Source organism: Electrophorus electricus, chromosome 21, assembly GCF_041902795.1.
Source record: "Electrophorus electricus isolate QZ-2024a chromosome 21, ASM4190279v1, whole genome shotgun sequence".
NCBI classification, from domain to species: domain Eukaryota; kingdom Metazoa; phylum Chordata; class Actinopteri; order Gymnotiformes; family Gymnotidae; genus Electrophorus; species Electrophorus electricus.
The window spans coordinates 11,433,661-11,451,011 of NC_137517.1; the positions used below are offsets into that span (position 1 = coordinate 11,433,661).

General features: G+C 38.5%; 1 long non-coding RNA gene across 2 annotated transcripts; it reads right to left on the reverse strand.

Annotated features, from left to right (window-relative positions):
* Nucleotides 1–231: 231 nt before the first annotated feature.
* Nucleotides 232–3,694, reverse strand: LOC145652849 (uncharacterized). Of its 2 annotated transcripts, XR_014119114.1 has the most exons (4): nt 3,590–3,694; nt 3,172–3,253; nt 784–947; nt 232–669 (listed from the first exon to the last, which is right to left on the reverse strand). It is a non-coding gene; the product is annotated as an uncharacterized LOC145652849 (long non-coding RNA). The 2 variants fall into 2 exon arrangements; XR_014119113.1 differs by having other exon boundaries at nt 784–3,253.
* Between the last annotated feature and the right edge of the window lie 13,657 nt (nt 3,695–17,351).

A 17,351-nucleotide genomic window follows, 5' to 3' on the forward strand; every position in this document is an offset into this window, starting at 1 on the left:
CAGAAGTGGGTGAGGTCCTCTACCAGGACCTGGAGAGGCTAACGTCAGCCCGTCAGTGTGCCTCCAAGGTCGAAGCTTCCCAGCACCAGTATGACCTGAGCTGCCACAAACCGCTGCTCATCAGGAGGGCGACCTTACATAAGGTAGAGAGCAGAGCTGCGCGCCCAGCTCCGCCTGCCCCCTCCCTGGTGCCACGTCGCAACCGTGTGCCCCGGCCATGCAAGACTGAGGATAAAAACAAGAGGCAGGACAAGTGCCAGGATGGCCAGGCTGCCTCTACTTCCCCTGGAGCCAAAGAAACATCTGTCGTGAAGATTTATTTCTCTCTGTTGTTAACAGGGAGAAGGAACTGTGGGCTTGACCAGTTGGGACAACAGACAGGTGAGCATAGGGGACCTCGCATCAATGGTTTAAAAAAAATGACTTCTTTTGACATTTATTTCACCATCGAATACTAGAGTATTGAGTCAGATTTGTTTTATTTGTCTGTTGTGTCTCAGCACCTGCACCAGTGCATGTGAAATGAATGGACTTCACCTGCTCTGTAGATGACCACGGTCAGTTGCCTACAGCCTTTGTAAGCAACAGAAACATTCAGGGCCATGTTTGCACATTTGCTCTCCAACCTGAGATTGTCTTACATCCAGCATTCCTGACACTTATTACTTCCTGAGAAAAAAAAAAAAAAATATTTAAATAAATGCAATTTTAAATGTATGCAGAGATGTTTTTCTGTGATATTTCTGTTTCAGTTATCTTGAGTGTGTGTAAAAATGGGTGTACGTTTGTTATCTTTCTTCAAAACTGTTTCCTCTCCAACATACATATACTTGTGTTCTTCTTTCTACTGGACAAATACAACACACATTACATTTACTTTGACTTAAAGCACAAAGTTACACATCTGACTCTTGGTCTCTTCTGATTCAGCAAACACCAGTTCTCTTCTGCTGGTTGATAATCAAGGAAAGAAAAACTTTATCAGATATGTAATGAGTTATGTTTTACAAAGTCACAAATGACACCAAACATAATTACCCAAAGCTGATTTTAAAGACTGCATAGACCTATAGAACATTATGTAAATGACCACATTACTTAAAATAAGTAATACAATTAGAAAAGAAGTAAGTTATAGATAACTGTCTCTAAGCCCCATTAACCACATTAATATTTTAATACTGGTTTTTGAAAAAGGGAAAAAAAAAATAGTACACTAGAAATTGCCAAATCTTGCAGCTGTGAAAGTCAAAGGCTGTCACTCTTTGGTGGTAGTGGAACTGATTTGGCATTATGGGAAAATTCATAGATATAGTAATCATATGTTCTCTGTATGAGTGAGCATTTAAACCCCATTAAAAGTAGGACTTCAATATAAATATATTTTAAAAAAAAACTGGCACAGTAGAGTTTTTTCAAATTTGATCTGATAAGCAAGTGCCTTCAATCTTTTTTTTTTTTTTTCAGTCTGATTTTTCAGCACTGGAGATATGTACAATATTGCACTAGTGCTAAGTGCTGTTTTAGCTGGCAGTCAAGCTGTATGATAAACCTCTGAGAAGCACTCTATAGGAAAATCATTTTGAGCAGTGCTTATTAAGCTACTTTAACATATTTTTAATAGTGTTGATGCAATATCCATTCAAAGTATACATACCAGCAATGTGTACTTTCATGCAGCAGCACATCTTCATACACTATACACATTTTATATATATAACATCAGTATTCTGAGCTCATGGTTCAAACTTTGTGAATGTTTTGCTTTTAATCAAATACACTTCATTTTGTATTTTTGTAGTAAAAGTACATGTCTAATCCAAAGCTCTTCAAAAAACAGTTAGTCTGCATTTCTCTATGCTTAGAGAGCGTTAGTTTGAAGTGAGCAACCAAATGCCGCAATATCGTGCATATAGGCGCATTCAATTTGAATCTCGGCGACTTGACCATGAAGCGCTAACGCGCGGATAGCTTCACCGACGTCAACAGAGACCACTAGTTAGTTTGTGCAGTACTCATTCAGACTCTTCCTACGTACCCTAAATACTTGAATAAGGAAGTACACAGTGTAACTGTACATACTCTGTTCTGTTTTTGGTGGGCTTTCTTGTGACGTTCAGCTTTATGCTGAAACAAAAGACAATGCCAAAAAATATTACACAACAATCTTTCATCCATTCAATAACTTACCGACAAAGGAGTAAACCAAACATGTAAAATGGTTCAATACTTGTACTGACTCTGCCTCACAGTTATTATTCAACTGAACGTTGGTACAATACTAGTCTGACACTGTTAGTTGAACTAACACACGATCGTATAAAATCACTGTCTTAGCCAGTTCAAAACACGTAGCCGAGTTGGACGTGTAAACACGTTCTGTCAGATCTACTGGTTCACAGTCCGAATTGCAGCCAAGATCTCCGTTTAACGAGTCACGACCAAGACATTCACGCGCTTTAATCAATCACGACCAAAACATTCAGGCGCTTTAATCAATCACGATCAAGACATTCACGCGCTTTAATCAATCACGACCAAGACATTCACGCGCTTTAACGAAGCACGACCAAGACATTTACGCGCTTTAACGAAGCACGACCAAGACATTCACGCGCTTTAACGAAGCACGACCAAGACATTCACGCTTTAGCTCGGAATGCGCCTATAAGCGAAACATTACAGTATTTTCTCGCTTAATGTTCTCAAAAGAGAAACAGTCATTCATGTTTTTAAGAGCTTTGGTGTAGACAGGCACCTTTACTAACTTTATAAGTACAAAATATGGTTTATTAAAATGAGCAAATAATGCATAAAGTTTAAACCGTAATGTTACAGCACTAAAACAAACTCAAAAACGTGGGTGTAGTGAACAGTATCAGTCCAAAGTGGAAAAGAAGACAGAGGCAGGAAAAATGTGTTCTGTAAGTGCATAGTGGGTCACAGACTAACTCAATCACTGTCATACAAAGAAACAGTGTCGAAATATCACTTAATAATATTACTAATAAATATTATAAATATTACTTCTTTAGTTACACTGACATGCACACTATTGGTACAATACTAACCTCACACTGTCAGTCTAATTACGACATGATCGTGTAAACAGCACGGTCTTAGCCTGATAAAACAAATAGTCTACATCTAGTTGGACACCTAAACACTTACTGTTAGATCTACTGGCTCACAGTCCGAGACATTTGTGACACTTCCTGCAGTACGACGCCTGTTCTATTTGCGCAGTTTGTTTCTGCGTAGAGGACAAAATATAAATATATGAAGTATATAGTGCGTTTATTAGTACTTTTTATACAGTTCATGTAAACATATTGATTCGGACCAATTTCTCAGATGAGCCTAGAACGACTTTAGTTTGGTTATTCTGAATCAGACGACCTCAGTTCTATTGCTGTATTTCGCGTAAACGAAGACACCTACTGCAACAGAATAGCGGCTAAAAGCTTTACGTTTTCAGACATTAACCTTGTTAATATTCAATTCTGTTAATATTAAATTTAAGAACTTGTTCCTTGAGTAGTACAAGTTCATATAATTCATGATTGACAGCTCAGATTCAGATACTCACCGGCTTTCTTTTCTAAAGATATTTGCATTGCGCTTCTTAAAATGGAGCACAAAAATTTCACTTTCGCGTTAAACCGGACTGAACCGGTTTTGTCAAGGATAATTGTTTTTTAGGGGCCGGACTGCTGTGACCAGTCACAACACTTTATCCAACCTTCTGCGGGAGAGAGAAATCAGAGCTACAGTATAGAACTGTATTTAAATAACACAGAATAGCGTAGAACAGTGACAGTAAATTACCAGTAGATTTTGACTGTGGGAGAATTTTGTTTGTCATGGAGCTTATACAGCACAGCTGTTCTGAGCAGACGTTTACTTAGGTTTTCACACACACACTCACACACACACACACACACAAACACACACACACACACACACACACACACACACACACACACACACACACAGAGAGAGAGAGAGAGACAGGTTATTAGTTTGTGTGTAATACCTATTCTGTGCTCACAAACTCTATATAAAATGACTATTTATTGTCATTAAGTTTCGTTTCTAGCATACACTCCCCTGATATGACAGTTCAAACCATTTTGAGTGTTTGAATAAACCATTTTCAAATGGTATCTTGGGTCTCTCCTCTGCTGATCGCCATGTCCAGTTCACATGCCCAGTGATGTAGTGGTTTAAGACAGTATGTGAACGTTTAGTTTGTGCCCAGACATGTATCTGAGAAGAAGACGAGCTAAAAGACGTTAATCAGGCAGATCTGTTTACTAGTAGGTAACATCTAAGGTCAAGGTTATGATGGAGCTGTAGACATAAGTGAATGTTTTAAGGGACTTCAGACAAAAATTCTGAATAAAAGGTCAAAACACCACAAGGGACATAACCTGCATTAATCTGGTGTTGGCAAAAGTGCAAAATCAAACATCTGTTTTGTTAAAAAAAAATTTCACACAGTATTGACGTGTAACTCGCAGCATTCACGGGTCTCCTTTGCTCGCATGCAAAATGTACATGTGCTCACTCATATTTGCTCTGCTCTCGCTTACATTTACTTTGCTCTGCTACAAAACTGCTTGCACGTGTTTAGATATATCCTGCTCTTACACAAACTTGCTCTTCTGCACACACAAACACATACTGTACTCTCGCGAATGTTTTTGTGTTCTTGCGCACAAGAACACAATTCTTTAATTTCATTATTATTAACTGTGAATGAAAAGGAAAGTCATTCATGATCATGATACAAATGTTATTATAAAACAGTTAGAACTTTAAAATAATTGCGGCACTTTCATATACATAATATTATGTGCCATTTCACAAAACAAATATGAATGTATTTAACACATATTGTTCTTATACTGTATAATATGTATGACTCGGGAATTTGCTCAAATAGATAAAGAAATAATATTATTTGAACTTACAGTAATATGCTCTGCTATATAAAGGAAAATTACCAATCTGCTACCATTTAGTGTTAGTAACCAACTTTGGTAGAGCACAAATTCACTCATTAGCCACATTATTTACCACTAATATCTGTAGTTCTGAAATTGACCACCTTGTGGTTTCCGTTACGTCTCCTTCCTGATCAGGTTTATCAGAGGCATGACAATGGTTTTACTGCTTGATAAAAGTCAGACACTTAAAGTCAAATTGCCACTGCTGGCGTTACTGCGTCAGTGAACTGTTCCACTAAGACGCATTAATGTAATTATGACATCACAACCTAAGGAAAGTGTAAGTTATTTAAAAGCGTTCCAACACACTAAATACCTACATGATTTTCTGAAGGAGGACAAGGTGATTTTCAAGGTATAGTCCGACCAGAATTATTGGATATTCTAATAGTTTTCAGCAATAGTATCAATATTACTTGCATGATTTATTATATCATTAAATTAAGTGCGCCGTTAATTATAGAAATATCTAAAATATTTTATAGTATCCGTGTATCCCCTGGATTCAGGAACGATCGTGAAAGGCCAAATTAAATCAATAGAGAAACATGATGAGTTTTTCTCAACATGGGAAATTGTTGACCAGGAACAAAACGTGGACACTAAAAGAAATGACGCAGGTATGCAATTTTACTGCCAAGCTGAAAATATAATATTTGTCTGTCTGAACATCAATCCGATCTGTTTGCTCTTTTTTTTAATCCAGACGATATCCGAGCTGCAGAAGGACAACTTTAACCTGCGCATGCGTATATGCTTCCTCAAGCATGAGGGCGGCTCGCAGAAGTGCAGCAGTTGTACAGAACAGATTTACAACGCGGCAGAGGAGCGTTTCCCAGTGGCGACGCAGCAAAACTTAGACGTGAGGAGACCCGAGTCTAGTTTTTGTAATCAGAGCCGGTTAATTGAGAGGACGAGACTGGGGACACTTGTTAATCACACTCCGCACCTAGATAAAGGGAGGGCGCTAAAAAATCTAAATACAACTTGAAAAGGCAATAAATTGACCTTCTCAAATGCATAAATTATTCTGCCCAAGCCTCTTTATTCTCTTCCTTTTTAGAATAGTTTTAACTGCTACTGCAGTAGCAGGACCAGACACGTGTCTTGAATTGAATTATTTCTTCATTTCACGTAATGCTCTTCATCCACCTGTCAGGAGCTGAGCAGGTGCAGAGAGGAACTGGAGAAGATGGAAGCGCTTTTCCATCAAGAGAAGACGCTCCGCCTACAGCTAGAGAACCAGCTACAAGCCTACACATTACAAGACCCGCCCTCTGAGGATCAGAGCCAATCAGAGGAAACCATTGAAGAGCTGCACAGGTCGGTACAGGCCTATATTTAATTCTGATAAGAAACATTGTTCATGGAAGATTTCCCAGTTAGAAACTCGGGCTGTTTCTCCAGGACAACCACATCAAAACAACAAAATTATTTGACATATTTCCATTTTAAATGCTAATTTCTGACCACTTAAGTTAAACCTTAGGGCCTTCATTAAACAATAATAATCCTTAGCTAGTAAATTGCTGTACTTTAATTATAGAAGAAATTATCCTTAGAAATGCTTTGTTTTTTATTCTTAGCAAAAGACAATTATATTATAGTACCTAGTCCTGAGCTGGCACACACCATTCTAATGTCACAGTGATTTCAGTGGAGTTTCTCCATGTAGTTCCATGTAATTGGAATGTAATTCCAAGATGAATCTGTGTGCAGAGAGTCCATCTCATAGCTCTAAATGAACATGTGAAATAAAATGTAGCCTAATCGAGTGTGTGTGTGATGGCTGTCAGGTACATAGAACAGCTGCAGGGGGAGCTCAAGGCTCAGAACACCATAATCAATCAGCTGAGGAACAGGAGCACCAATCAGAGCAGTGGACACCAGCCTGGCCACGCCCACAACTCCACACTCACCACCCTGAAAGAGGATGACATAGGTGTGAGTGTGTATGTGTGTGCAGGTGCATGTTCCTGCATACATGTATGCTTATTAAACTGTTACTTTAAGACACTAAAACTTTAATGTTTTAATTAGGCTATGAGAATACATTAAAAATTATAAATTGTATACTATATAGGGAAATCCATTTGAACTAAATGTTTAGTATATTTGTACTCTATGTATGCTCTCTCTCTCTCTATTTAGGATCTGAAGAACTTGTTGGAGTTGAAAGACTCTGAGCTGCATGAGACCAAAATGAAACATGAGGCCAGTAAAAACGACCTCCAACAGGCCCTGAAGGACAAAGAGAAACAGATTCAGGTGGGTGTCTCCAAACACATGGCAACCTACAGGTAAAAACAGGCGTCCAAAAATATGCTCTTAATACAAAAGACCTATAGAGCTCACTAAGCATATTATCTGCACATTTATTATAAACATTTTCTTGTGGTTTAAAACAAAAGTGTGAAAAGAGAAAGGACTAAAACACAGGTCTGAAAGGGAACGGCACCTTTACCAGACACACTCCTCAGCTTTATACAAAATGTCTGTGAAGCTTGGAGCCTCATTTAACCCCTGCCTGAACTCTGACCCCTGCAAGAGAAGGACTCTGCACCAATATTCCTCATCACACCAGACGGGGGCAGCAGGGAGTAACACTGCAGCAGGGGGTGTGTGCATTTATGAGGGTGATTGTTGTTGTGTGTGAGCAGGGGCTGCATGACATTCTGGAAGGTCACATCCAGGATCTAGCTGAGAAAGATGCTGCGCTAGCAGAGACCACATCAGAGCTGAATAATCTGGAATCTGATGTGGGCAAACTCATTCTACAGCTTGAGAACAGAAAGCAGCAGCTCCAGGTAGCAACCCGACGTTTCATTCAGTCAGACCAGGTGCAGGGCGGAGTTTAGTGTTTTTAACATACTAAAAATACACCTGATTCACAACTCATCTGATATAATGGACCAGTACTCTAAAGATTAAGACTAGGTTTAGTCTGGATGCAAAGAATGGTTCCTTAAGTTGAATTGACTCTATTGAATCTCACACTCTGAATTTGATGTTTATTTACTTTGTTCATGTTTATATTCAGACTAAGGAGCTAAACTAAGGTTTAGAAAGGGAAGTGATGCAACTAGTGCTGTCCTAGACAATAAAATGTATAATATAATTTACCCAACATAAGACATTTCTGATTATTTCAGTATAAGGGCTCTGATCCTTGTTTGGAGTCATTATTTCTAACTACTGGTTTCTCTGTGTTTATGATTGCACACACACATACAAGGAAGAGGATCCAATTGCAAGAGGTTTTATAGTGAAATCAAACAGATCAGAGGGGTCAGGCAGGTATTCGTAGTCCTGTTGATTCAAGGTCCATAACATGGGGCAGAGTCCAGGGGTGTCCAGGGGTCAGGCAGAAGTCGAAAACCAGAAAGACAAAACCATAACTGAACCACTTGGTATGCAAAATAAGGTTGGCAATACTTCATGACGTGAGTGTGAGGGAGGGGAGCTTAAGTAAGGGAGCAGTGATGAGAGAAACAATGATCAGGTGTGTGCTAGTATTCCAGTAAACCAGATTGGAGGCGTGTGTGGGAAGAGGTAGGCGTGGCAGTGCAGGGCTGAGCGTGATTCCTGGGGTTTGTAACACTCTGTCTCTCTGTGATGATCTTAGCTCATGTCTGGGCAGCTACAGGAGAGTGTGAGAGAAAGTCAGCTCCTGAAACAACGCCTGAGATACACAGAGGCCTTCACACATCCTACATACCAGATCCAAGGTACACTCTGCACTGTGGGACTGATGGGGTCTTTCATTTTTGTCAAACTACTCTTGCTAAGTTATTTTCAAAGTGAAAAACCAAATATAGATGTAACATATATCTATAACAACCTTGTAACCTGCTGCTAAAGATTTGTCTTCTTTTAATACCCTGTACATAATTGTTTGCATTATAACTATTAAAAATGCTGTTGACAAAAATATAAGAAGCTCCTGATGTGGTTTTATCAGCAGTGGAGCAGCATATGTTGGAGATTCATGAACTGAAACCAACACTGCTGGAGACTATCAGGAGGACCCAGGACCTGTACAGACATCTGCAGGCCGCTGAGCGAGGTGCAAACACCAGTTCTACAACACGGGGACACAATCCAGAATTAGCCAAGCTATCCTCATTTACTAAAAATGTTCACTTGCGGAACCTGAAAAATCACGTCTTCCATTTCCACTTGAGAGTAGATGAAGATGGTGGTGAGTGTAATGATTTAATGAAGGTGTAACAAATGACTTCAGCAGAAAGATAATGACTTAATAGAATTTGTACAGTTACACCTGCAAGGTGTTTTAAGTGGCACCATTTAATGAAAGGTTGTCAGAAAACAGATGCACATTACAGAAATGACTGGAGGTGTGGAAGGTATACTTTTAATAACCTCTTTACCGTTACACATCGTTGTTTTGTTGTTTTGTGTTGTGTATTCATGTCACATTAATGCACTCTTGTTCATCTTGCTCTCGTAGCTTCAGTAAAGAAGGACCATTCTGGGAGGAACAGTGGCAGTGTGTGCAAGAGCAGCTTCAGATCAGTGATCAAAGCGTTGATCTGCTGCTCAGATCCTGCCCAGCCCTGCCTCTCCTCCAGGGCCCATGTTCATGGCCTCCACGTCCTGGTTCCACGTGAGAACTATGACACGCTGCTGGAACAGATGTGTGAGGGGAGGGGTCTGATCAGTCGCGCGAGTGAACTGATCCAGCAACGCCTGCAGACCCACGGCCGACATCACATGCAGGTCCACGTGAGCCCAAGCACGCGACACACAGATTCAATTGGTTAATCGTCACATTTCATGGATAATTTTCACTGAGCTGATTTTCCTATTTCAAATGGACCATTTGTCACTGACTGTGAGGATTATTGAAGGATAAAGAGGCCCAGCGGAGGGCGAGTGGGAAATATTAATCCTTCATGTCTGTTTCAGCCAGTGGACCAGAACCTGCTCAGAAGCCTCTTATACATCATCAATGTCACTCAGACAACTCTAGAAGAGGCCAGTAAACTGTTGACATCTTTATCAGATGTCTCTAAAGAACAGAACCACGACAGAGTAGGAGTTATTTACCACTTTTTGCATCTTTCATAAGTACCACACCAGTAAGAAGTGAAATTCATTTAGCTGTTAGCTAAGTCTATTTACTGGAAGAACTTCATATTGGACTAAATTATGTTTTTTTGATTGACACATACGAATAATATGATTATTTTGGATTTTTGCACATTTGTAAATTATTTATTTATTTATTTTTCTTTAGTTCTGCCATCATGAAAACCTCAAAATGAAGAACAAGCTGAAGAAACCAAAACTAGAGAAATCATATAAGATGAATAAGATGCTTTCAAAGGCTGTCAAAACACTACGGCGATTCAAACGTTGAGCAACACTGACATTAAAATGATCTCCTGTGATTATTTTCTCTGTGATGGTCATATTCCACCCCTCTATCATCCATCAGTCTGTGCACCATCATACATTCACTCTTTCATTGTTGTTGTTTTTAGTAATTAAAATAAAATAAGTGTTGAAATAAAACTACATTCTGAGTATAGATTTTTTTCAAACTTATTGATGATTCTTCATTATGATTTAATTTTTTTACACCCTTACATACTAATAATTAAAAATTGGACAATTCCATGCAACATTTATTTATTAGAATGAATTTTGAATGTCCAAAAATAATAGCATTCTGCAGCAGTCAAGACAAACTTGCAAAAAGTCAGCAAGTTTATTTCTTTTAAAGATCCTTAAGAGACTCAAAATTATGCAAGTACAACAAAACTGTGCAAGTATAAAAGCAATGTAGGAAAAATAAATAAATTTAGCTAAATCAAAATAAATTCAACAATACCTCTTGATAGTTTTTCCTCATGTGAAACGCTTCTACATCACTAAATCAGGGTTTTGCAGTCTCAAAGTTATAGCTACTATAATAGTTTGCTAAATGAGTAGAAATTAAATAATTTTCACACATCAGGGACGTTTATTGCTACGCTAAATTCAGTATCATAAGTATCAAAGTGATCACAAGTCATAGTTATAAACCACAATGAGGAAATAGTCTTTTTTATCCCTCTTACAACTGGGTTTAGGCTACAATTTATTATGTAGTGATTTAGATACAGTAAAATAAACAAGTGATAATATCAGGAGGGAAGCTTAAGCCTGACCAAGTATGTCTGGTTTAGTAAATGTGACTGTGTAGACCCGTAATATATTATTATTATTATTGTTGTTATTATTAATTTAATTACCATCAAAGCAATTGCTTGGCATGTTTAAAAAGTATCTAGAATGCTAGTAAAGCTCTTCATTTGCTTGCTCACGTCTTTGCACAAAACACGTGTTCTTTTCATTCATAAAATAACAAAATATGCAAGCAAATGGATGTTACTCCTGTAGCAGGGGTGAATAAGGGACAAGACCCTCCTTTCTTAGAGTCCACAGATTCTGTTTGAAGAATGAGAGTTAATGTCTTTGAGTGACAGCAATCCTCACCAAGGTGTGAAGGGGGAAGGGGAGGCGAAGCTATCAAATGACTTCACAACCAATGTCCAAGCACGAGCGGCGTGATTGGCAGCTGTTTCAACAAATAGAGGACGCTTAGATGAATACGCAGACACCTCACCTGCCTTATTTGTTTACCCACTACGTGAGTTTGAAATATGCGCACTGCTTTGTGTTCTAAGCCAGATGAAGTGTAGCACATGCGAGTGAAGCTGTTTGGCAAAACTGATACAGTAATCCATATTGTTTTTACTTAATTTGATTACCAATACTAAGGGACATCATGGAAAGGAACAGGCTTATTTTAGCTGAAGTTTATGTGGAGTTCTTTGGGTGCAGTTATAAGATGGAAGCTGAGAGACGGTTCAGTGGCTTCTAGCATGGATTAGCTTCAATGTTTGCATTGCAAAGGACTGGATATTTCCATTCACTGCTGAAAATATTCACAATCCTCCTACAAAATGTAAGTATACATGAGAAAGCATACTATTTCTTTACAGTATTACAGCACTATCCCAGCATAATCATTTAACATAATAACAATGAAGAATTTAATATTGTCTTTTAATAAGTGCATTGTACATTGAGCATTGTTGTGATGTTTTAGCAAAAAGAATATTGCACACTCAATGTATAGTGACTGATGACTTTGTGTGCATTTAGATGTCTAGGACACCTAGTAGAAAATATTGTGCAGCTACTTGGTCATTTCATGTATATACTCAAGTGTTCAATTTATTAGACAAGACCCTGGTGAATCAGGATATGTCGAGCATGACTGAAAATGAATCTCCAGCATCAAAATACACATTCTAAACCCGCAAAATAAAAGTCATTTTGTTTTGTTTTTTGACATGTTCTTCTGTATTAGAGGAGCTCAAATAGAACCTAAATGAGGGATAAATAAGTCTGGATGTGAATGACTGTCATGTCCCAAGTGTTTACATCAATGTGACTCCTGAATCATTGTACTAGGTGTACAATTTCTGATAACTAGTATTAAAGTGAACAAGTACAAATCGTTTTAAAACTTAAATCACTTAAAACTGGAGGTGCATGTACAGGCTAAGCATCGACTTCTAGACTTATTCAAACATTGACCAACACTGACATTAAAATGATCTCCTGTGATTATTTTCTCTACGATGTTCATATTCCACCCCTCTATCACCCATCAGTCTGTGCACCATCATACATTCACTCTTTCATTGTTGTTGTTCCTAGTAATTAAAATAAATAACTGTTGAAATAAAACTACATCTGGAATGTTAGTCTCTTCAGCCTTTATTGTCTACTATAAGTAGAGCTGGGTGATTAAAACTAGATGTCACAGGTAATATCCTTTCACAGGTAATATCCTCATATATGTGTATGATCGCATCCTTACACAGGTAATATCCTCATATATGTGTAAGATCACAACCTTACACAGGTAATATCCTTATATGTGTATGATCACAACCTTTCACAGGTAATATCCTCATATATGTGTATGATCACAACCTTTCACAGGTAATATCCTCATATATGTGTATGATCACAACCTTACACAGTTAATAGGTGTGCCGAAATCAAATCATATGAAAACAACAGTAGAACTCGGGGATATGTTTAATAGTGAAAGTAAGAGTATTTCCATGTGCACAATATGAAGGGATCTCAGGGGATTGGGACTAAACAGCTGTTTAGCCTTAAGAAAACCACTCGTCAGTCAGGCTAACCGGCAAAAATGGCTTCAATTTGCTAGGGAGCAAAAAGATCGGACTCTGGAGCAATGGAAGAAGGTAATGTGGTCTGATGAGTCCACATTTACTCTCTTCCAGAGTGATGGGCGCATCAGGGTAAGAAAAGAGATGGCTGAAGTGATGCACCCATCATGCCTAGTGCTTACTGTACAAACCTGTGGGGGCAATGCTATGATCTGGGGTTGCTGCCGTTGGTCAGGTCTAGGATCAGCAATGTTATGTGCCCAAAGAATAAGGTCAGCTGACTACCTGAATATACTGAACGACCAGGGTATTCCATCAATGGATTTTTTCTTCCCTGACGGCACGGCAATTCCAAGATGACAATTCCAGGATTAATCAGGCTCAAATTGTGAGAGAGTGGTTCAGGGAGCATGAGACATCATTTTCACACATGGATTGGCCACCACAGAGTCCAGACCTGAACCCCACTGAGAATCTTTGGGATGTGCTGGAGAAGACTTTGTGCAGTAGTCCAAATCTCCCATCATCTATACAAGATCTTGGGGAAAAATTAATGCAACTCTGGACAGAAATAAATGTTGTGACATTGCAGAAGCTTGTGGACACAATGCCACAGTGAATGCATGCCATAATCAAAGCTAAAGGCGGTCCAACGAAATTTTAGAGTGTGTGACCTTTTTTTTGGCCAGGCACTGTATATGCCCAGCAGTGCTCGTCTGCCTTGTGGTGTGTGATATTTGTGGACAGAAAGAGGGGAGGGGCTCCTAGCTTTATAAAGCCTGTGGTTTGCATTAATGAACACCTGGGTCATCGCCTGTTGTTTCTGCATGCTGAGGTCAGTATGACCTCATAAGTGAAAAGGTATTAGGATGAGAACAAGCATAGTGCCCTACAGGTATATGTTTGTGTGCACATGTGTAGATGTTAGTGACATGTTTACATTCATATTGTTCACATAATGTTTAATAGTGGTGTCTCCCTGGCAATGTAAACATCCCAGTGTTAGTGAGAGATGGCTCAGACATTGGGCTAAACCACATTGATCCTGCTTGCTGCGTGAGAGAAACAGCTGGCAGGATCAGTGTGGTTTAGCTCCATGTTTGAGCCATCTGACTCTGACCAAGAGTCTCTTCAACAGGAAAATGGACCCCAATAAAATCTTATCGATGACAAAATAGTGTGTCCAAAACTCCAGCTGGTTGAGCTAAGATTCACTCAGTTATAAAGAGGCTGAATTATGTGTACTCTTCATTAAAGTGGGTGGTGTTCCCTTAATTAAAGTGGGTTGTGTACTCTTAATTAAAATGGGTGGTGTTCTCTTAATTAAAGTGGGTGGTGTACTCTTAATAATCCCTTAGAGCAATGCTGGTTGTGGAAGCTTTTGAAGCTGACTCAGGGGCGCCGTCAGGGATTTTGGTCCCCATGAAAAGATATGACACTGGGCTCCACCTTCCCATCATCCCAGGCCACACCCACCCTGAAAATGTAGCATTGTGCATGTAGTGGAATTCACTATTTGATGTAAGACTGAAATCATCTATAAGAAAAGTGCTAAAGACCATATTTTACAGTTTATGGAAGCTTTCTAGTCTTTTAAAAACAGAGATCTTTTCCAACACTAATGAATTTATTTCTCATGGGAACAATCCAGTGTGATCTGCCTTAGACTTATACAGAGGCCTTGAAACCACCTGCATCAGAGCCTCTGTTTTGCACATATAGACTCAAAAAGGTCTCTGACCTTAAGATACCCCAGAAACATTATTCATCTTTATGCTTTCAGAAAGTCTTGCACCACTCTGCACGTGTGACAGGGAGCTTCAAAGCCTATTTTAATTAGATCACAGATCGTCTCATGAAAATACAGATTAACGTTTGGCCTTTCCTTTGCCTCAAAACATTTGATCACCTCATTCCCCCCTTTCACGATTTTGTCATGAACTATTGTCCCGCTGTCTCTATTTAATGTGTCATTGTTTTATATAAATGTTAACAATGTTGTGACTTTAGTTTATTATTTCTAATATGAACTATTGAATTTAACTGCGTGCCCTGTAACATTCTTTTCTTACTTATGTGGCCAACATCCATTGGGCATGGCGAAGGTTTCTTATATTATCACACAAATATCTTAGGTTATACAGTTACTTCAGTTTATAAATTATGTTAATACTGTTATTTGGAATAAAATTACAGCAGGATTCTCCGAACAGAACACATACACCTCCCCTCTCGGCCAAAAACTTATCCAGAGCTATACGATTTTGCCAGGTCATTAATGACATAGCTTCCAATTGCACCGCCACTGCTGTTAGTGCATCAGTATAATTAATAAAATGATGCTGATTATAGTATATGTAATTTATCCAATCAATAGTTTTGTTTATAGTAAACCACCAGAGAATTGATTCAGATCCCGCAGCAATTTGATTTCTAGCCTTAAATTAATCCGAAGCCCCCCTATGAACTCCAATAGCATCAATGATACTTTATCATCCAAACTACCCTTCGGTGCCTCACGTTGCTGAACACAATGATAAGCATCGTTGTGTGGGAAGTACAGCTTCAGGTACAGGAACCATAGGAAATGACACAATCAACATGACTCTTACCCCCACATACCCAATGAGCATCCGGAATTACGACACCATCATATTTCTGCATGAGACGTGCATGATTAACCAGGTCTTGTTCTACAAAAGTTCCATTGGAGTTGTCAAAATAATGGGTATTGTTAAAAGTTGAAATATAACAGGTTCAGTGTAATCCATAATCCAAATACTACAACATTTCCTTGTGAAATTTCCCACATTTTTCCTCCTGTACAATAAAAACAATCAGGACACACTGTGGAATTCATCACAGTAATACTTTTTTTCTTACAGTTGTAGCTTTCTGCACAGGTGTCTGCCTCCAATTCTCTGAGCTCAATGAGTTAATTCTGTTCACCAATATGGACGTAGCCAGCCCTCTATCCCAGTAAACCTGTCTCTTGTCTGTCATTATTCAAATCTTTAACCCTACACACCGCCTCCCATCATCCAGCGCTGGCGGTGGTTCAAACGGTCCCCATGGCAACCGCTCCACTCCAACTGTTGCTCTTACAGGCACTTGGCTAAACAACAACTGCAGCCAACAGAGCCCTTTTCCAAATCCTCCTTATTCCTTATTCATCCAATTTATGTCACTTAGTCAGCCGATACAATTTAACATGTATTAAGTCTAGCGATTTCCGACACGCCACACCTGCAGAGTTTCTATATATTTTCTCAAGCCAAAAATGCATTTGCACTCCCTGCATCTCATTTAACAAATTGCTATCCATGTGATTATTTTAGTCGCAAATCTATTCACTTGATTCTAAGTTATTTTGTTAGATTTAACTGCTTATTGATTATTGAATATTGATTTAGCCAGAACTTACTTGGGTAAATTAGATATTCACTGTTCCAAAAATACTATTAACCGCCACTCGCTCTGGTTAAATTTCTTATCCTGTATATTTTAACTTTACTCTTCTCCTATTGCTGCTATTTTAAAATGTCCATCATATGTATGCTCGCTACTGCTTTAACTGTTACCAGTTTTATATACGATACCTCTATCATTTACTTTATATTTATTACTAAAACAATGTCTATATGTTTTGCATGCACGCATTTTATAATGAGATATTATTAATGACGTTTAGACAGATCTGTCTGCATATCCATTCACTTCCTTTGTTAAACGACCAAACCAAAATAATCTTAATTATAACCCAGAAAAAACTGTTATGCTGGTTTGCGTCGTACAATACGTCATTGTTGATAATCTGTTAACTCGCGATGGCCACATCAACACAAACACAGTTTTTACAGACAAAACATTTAACACTTTTCTCTTAGTGCTGCTTTACTCACGAGATCTACTATTCTTCTCTTTATTCTTTTAATCTCTTTATTCTCTTTTTATTCTTTTATTATTTTATTCTCATTATTCTCTTTTATTCTTTTATTCTCTTTATTCTGCACATTTTCTTTACTTCACTTGTTGTGGTCACATTTATACAGAAACAACTGGAACAAACATACCTGTTAACATTCATCTCTTCAGCGCTTTTTTTCTCTGGAGCTCT